The sequence below is a fragment of the Sander lucioperca genome, chromosome 9, assembly GCF_008315115.2.
Source record: "Sander lucioperca isolate FBNREF2018 chromosome 9, SLUC_FBN_1.2, whole genome shotgun sequence".
NCBI lineage: Eukaryota > Metazoa > Chordata > Actinopteri > Perciformes > Percidae > Sander > Sander lucioperca.
This window is the reverse complement of record NC_050181.1, coordinates 37,823,080-37,829,332: the sequence shown is the minus strand read 5'-3', so window position 1 is coordinate 37,829,332 and position 6,253 is coordinate 37,823,080.

Genomic DNA, 6,253 nt, shown 5'->3' with positions numbered 1-6,253 from the left:
TGAACTTGACCGTAGGAATGTGGCTCGTGGGAAAGCAGGCTCGAGAGTGCCCTCCTCTATTCATGGCGCACAGGTCGGTGTCAGCTCTGATTATCATAAAACCCAGCCCGCTTCAAATGAAGGCACGAGGGCTCAGGCTCGCTCTCTCTCTCTCTTTCACACCAGGCGGAGGAGGAATTAACAGGTCTCTGCGCGAGCCTGCTCCGGTAAGAACTTCACTCGGTTTAATGAATTTATACATAGGCTACAAGTTTAGCTTAGCCTACCGTTTATCATAGGCTGCATCCTCTCCTCTCTAGCTACAAATGTCTAATTTTACTGTGTGAAGATTGTAACATTGCGTTTGTTGGCTGAAGAAAGTTTAGAGTGAGCCTTCTCTCCTTTCATTTTCAAATAAATGATCTATCTTTTGTTAAAATGGGTTTGTAAAATCCTACATAGCCTACTGATCATTGGCTAACCAATGAGTAAAGAAGACTACTTTCTTAGGCTACCCCTAAAGTATCATTTTGTTCATCGCAATCCCTAATTCTGTTTTATGAACTGTCTCGTGCAGATAACATGCACACAGCATTAAGCCTTGTGTTATTTGTAATGTTGTGTCTTTGTTGAAAGGGTGAATTTACAGTGTAAATGTGACAACATTGGTCTCAACCTTACAAGCTATTTCTTTTTCTTTTACTTCTTCATATATAGCATATTTTCCAGTATTATCATTGCAAAAATAAAATGAGAAATTCAGTATTACAGGCTGATAGGGCGTTATTTATATACATATTTTTGTTATTGTAAATTATACACAGCATTGGCTGTATTTAGAAAAATGTGATTAATCAATTATAATCTTGTATTCACCAAGTTGCTGTCTCTGTCTTTTAAAACTCCAACATAGTATTGACTTGGAAAATCAATTGTTATTTGTGTTATATAGCCTAATAAGTCTTTACTAAATGAACAAACAAGATTTGAATTGGAAAATGTAGTAATATCAGAATAGAACAATAATTTAAAAAATGTAAAAATGACACATTTCTCAGATGACTTGACTAGATTCTTGTCACACAGGCCAGATTTGAGCCTGATGTTAAGTCTTTTACAGTCTAATATGAGGCCTGTGAGCTTTAACATGAGACATTAGCATTGTTGGCAGACATTCAGAAAAGAGCCACGGCCCATAAGAACATAAAGAAGTAAAACAAATATATATTTCTGTCACAGATCGTTCTCAGTTACCTGTTTTTGTGACATTTAATTCAAACAGAAGACAAACTGTAAAAAATATCTAGATAATGGCGAGTGAAAGACGTGGTCTTCCAATTTATCTCACATATTTAGAAGTTGGAACATAAAGTATCTGTAGCCTACATCCTTTCTGCATTGTTTCTTTGTGAGTGACAAAGTCACGATCATTAAGAAAACCTCAGAAAAGTGTATTCTTTTCTCATCAGCTCTGCACAATCCTGAAACTTCACAAATAAATACAGGCCTACACACAAAACATGAACTTGATTTCAGTGAGTTCAAAATGTATTCTAAATCCTGCATATGCAAAAGTGCTTTTAAGGTAGGCCTACATGTGATATGCAACACTGTCAGACACTCTTTAACTCCTTTCTTCTGCGCTAAAAAAGCTGTGTTATTATAAAGTGTGGAGAAGTTGTCTGATCATCTATCAGGGATAGAGTGTATGAAGCAGATCAAATCAGAACACGCAGAGTTGAGAGATATATCTGCTTAAACAAGTACGAAATGCGTATGAAACCCTGTTGATTATTGTCCAGCAATAAACTACAGTTGAATATGTCTAAACCAATCATTCCAACATACAGTAGGCCCATTTATCAACTTGTAATGAAGCTGAATGACCAGAATTATGGTTTAATGTTAATATTGTGTTGATATTTGGTGTGTTGAATGTTAGTCATTTATTCAGACAACATAGCTTTAATTTCATAGTAATGACATGTAGCATTTTGTAATGTGTAATAATAATATGAATCATCTAAAACAGTACCTCACAAGACATTAGAAAAGAATAATATATGATAATGTGAATTTAGTTTTAATCCATTAATATCATTAAGTATAGGCTTATTTTGATCTGCTGTGTTAGGAATAATGACAACATACAGTGATTAGAAATTTATCATTTTGTAGCTGTGTGATTAAACATCATCACACTTGTCGTCTAAGTTAATACTAAATTAATACTAATACTAAAACTAATAATATTAATAATAATAATAATAATAGGCTAATAATATCAATAATATAGCAATATTATTAATAACAATGAAGCATTTACAATATAACATATTTCAACCTTTGTTTCAGTCAGTCTTTGAACCTTTCAACCTTTTTATTTTAGTTTCAGTTCAAACAGGTGAACTTCTGATCATTTGAGATAAAAGCTAAACTGTTAGGCTACTCAGTCTAAATGTATCTAACAATAGCAATTTCCCCACATATATTCATTTATTTTATTAATACAGCAAAGCTGGTTTCTAACTACAGCTTCAATTTCTTAACACCATTGATTTCGTAATGGCTTATAACTTTCTAGTAACATTTTCTTATTTAAATATAAATCATGCTATTCTATGAAGGAAATGATTGGCTATTAAAATCTAGACTTGAATGTAACACATTTACACAGCCTATATACACTTTGTCTTTATCAGAATAAGTGTTATGTTGCCTACTTTCTTTTCTTTTTTTTCATCTCTGTGCAAACACAAACGTGGGGAATAAATAACTATTCTTATAAAACCAGACGATGGTGTCAGTGTATACTGTACACAGCCCTGTTCCTTCTCACCAAGGTGTGTCGCTGTTTCCTCCTGTTGATGCGTTTACTGTACAACGGAATTCTCTAGCATGCCTTTTAGAGACGAGGCTCGCAGCATATCGTTTCTTTTCAACATCCAAACCGTTAAAAATCATTTCTCCTGCTCCTGAAACAGCCACAATATGTTGCTCTGCAAGTGAGAGGCGGACAGTATTTAATGTAACTGCATGTATTATTCCATTGTAAATAAGTTACAGGTCGGTCATAAACAGGCTGTAAACACCTGCACACCCAGCATGCATTAGTGTAAAGTGGCTACATATTTATAGGCTATATCATAAAATCCCTTCTTGGATTATTTTCTTCTTTTTTGTATTAAAGGTTAGCATATTTGTCCCATATACGTAACACTGAAACAAGCCAACAATAGTCTGTACTGTTACAGTAAGTCACTAACCTTCACTGTATCGATTTGTGAATATAGGAATAAAACGATTGATCCTGGATAATAGAGGATATCAGCCCAACCTTAGGAGTGGCTTCTTCTATATAAAGGCGTGTGAAAATCACTACATAATGTCAATCAATAAACCCTACTGTACAGTATGTTAATGAGGCAATAACAGGCAAGTTCGGCTTCTGTAAAACATTATTTCTAAATTATAAATTTACAAAACTAGCACTTTGAGACAACAGCCTTAGAGTAATGTTTTTTTGTGTGCTTTTTTTTTTTTTTTTTAATAAAATACGGTAGGGTTTTAAACTGGATATTATTTGTAGGCTACATTATTATTTACCACCGCATCAACAGATCTGTGGGACTCATAAGTGAGAGAACAGGATTTTGTCGATGTGAAATTTCTATTTCAAAACAAGCCCAGCAGCAGCAACCTATTGCAGGCTGTTTTATGTAACCGTTTATTGCCCCCAAATATCATCGGGCCTGTTTGACACATGTGATAGGCCCTGAGCCGGCTCTATTCCCTCCTCCTCCTCCTCCTCCTCATCATCATTATCATCCTCTTCCTCCCTCCCCTCGCGCTGCCTGCAGCCGCTGCTCTCACACTCCTGTCTGCCCCGCTTTATCCGGTAAGAGAGGGTTTTTCTACATAATATCGAGGCAGCTCCTTGTTAATACAGCAGGTAAAATACATTTAAGATTTCAAGGAAATTTGCTTCTAATAAGAGGCGTTGTGGTGCTCTCTCTCTCTCTCTCCCTCTCTCTCTCTCTCTCTCTCTCTCTCTCTTACTCTCTACCTTCTCTCTCTCTCTCTCTCTCTCTCTCTCTCTCTCTCTCTCTCTCTCTCTCTCTCTCTCTCTCTCTCTCTCTCTCTCTCTGAATATCGAGCCCAGTTTAATTGGATGGAGTGCAGAAAGGACGCATTTTGGGACAAATTATAATTCACAAAAGTAAGTATTTTCAAAATCCAGAGAATATGGACGTAATTTTTGGATTTATCTCAAGTAAAGAGTAAGTATATTTTGACACGAATGTAGGTGCAAGGTTGGGTTTTGTTTATTCTTTGGATTTCACAGTTAACCTTGAAATAATTATTCTATTTCAATTAGAGAAGGGCATATTGTGTGTGTGTGTGTGTGTGTGTGTGTGTGTGTGTGTGTGTGTGTGTGTGTGTGTGTGTGTGGAAGAAACTAAGCCTAAAAAATCTTCTAATCTATTTATTCGTGTAACTTTATATTGCTGCTATATAAATATAATTTCAGAACTATAAGCAACTTGTAATTATAATATTATAGTAATATCATAGCATATTAAAAAACACTTTAAAGTAGGTTAATGCCTCTTAAGCACCACAGACTCGCTTCAAATCATCAGAAAAAAAATCTTGCATATTTTTCTCATCATGCATGACAATTAGCCTGCATTAAAGTTCACGCGCACTCGGGAATATTTAATGAGGCTCTTCGCTGCCATGTGCTCATGTGCGCAGTATTCATGTAGTAGCCTAGAGGAGGAGGAGGAGGAGGAGGAGGAGGCAGGGCTGGAGGAGGAGGCCCCAGGCAGCGCTGCAGTGCAGAGTTCAGCGGGGAGATATTGTTGTGAGCCTGGGAAAGTGTAGCGGGGCTGACGCCAGACTCTGGTGTGCAGGGTGGGGGGACCTCGAGGATCCCAGACACCAGATTGTCATGTAAATTTCTCTCCGGCACGTTGTTGAACTTGATGTTGACTTCTTTCTTTTTTTTTTTTCTTCGTCTTCTTTTTTTTTTGATGGTGAGAAAAGGGGGAGGTGGGGGGTTAAATTTTCCCTGTCACTTGTTTGTGGGAAAATCCATCCGAGGACGGACACACACACACACACACACACACACACACACACACACACACACACACACACACACACACACACACACACACACACACACACACACGGACACATGGACACCTCGTCCAACAGATTTGTCAAATCTTCGGTACGGTTGACTGAACCGCAGTTTATCTCCAGGAATGAATATAATTGAAGAGTAGGCCTAGCCTAATATTACAGCTAATAGTTTAACAAATCATGTCCAAGATAGTTTTAAGAAAACTAAAAGTCTTCTAGGTCTTTTAAGGCAGTGCTGCTCTGGAGTGCTAAGATTTTATTTAATTGGTAAAAAACATGCATCAAATGTAGAAGACAAAATGTGGGCAATAGTCTATATTTTTAAATAAAATTTAAAGTTTAAAAAACATTTACTATATCACTTTATTTATGATTGCAATGGATGATAGGCAGCATGATAGTATGCAAGCAAATAGGGAAGCACGTGTAGGCTACTCGAACGCCCTGGTAGCGCATGCTCAGGAGCAATGAGGATTGTGCATCCAATCAAAATGAACACCGATCTCATGCTAATGTAGCAACAATGGTTTTTTTCTTTTCTTTTCTTAAGCATTGTGTGGGCCTTCCCGCTCTTCTTAACCCGTGGCAACAGCACATTGTGGTGTAAGTTCAATTACAGGATGACAGCAGCAGAGGCCACAGCTGATTACATCTACTTATAGATGATGATGCAGAGTAGAATAGAATAGGATACAGCATAGAGCCGGACCTGTGCAGCAGCCTGACAGGAGAGCCGCACCTCCATGATACTAACAGATTGCCCATGCGCAATAATCAGATATGTAACTGTTATCTGATGCAAGCTTCGTTGGGAAACCCAGACTGTAGCTCGCTGCTCTTTTATTGGTTTACCTGCGCGCACGCACGCACGCACGCACGCACACACACACACACACACACACACACACACACACACACACACACACACACACTGATCCCCAGCACCTTTTTAAATATCCTTTCAAACTTTGAGAGATATTGCAAGTTGCTATTCGGGTCTTGTCTCTGCCACTGGCTTCGTTTATCAAAGGGTGTGATTGTTATCACGCTCACTATCTCATCTCCTCAGCCTAGATATCACTCATATCATAATATCACAATCGATAAGGTTGCATATATTGCC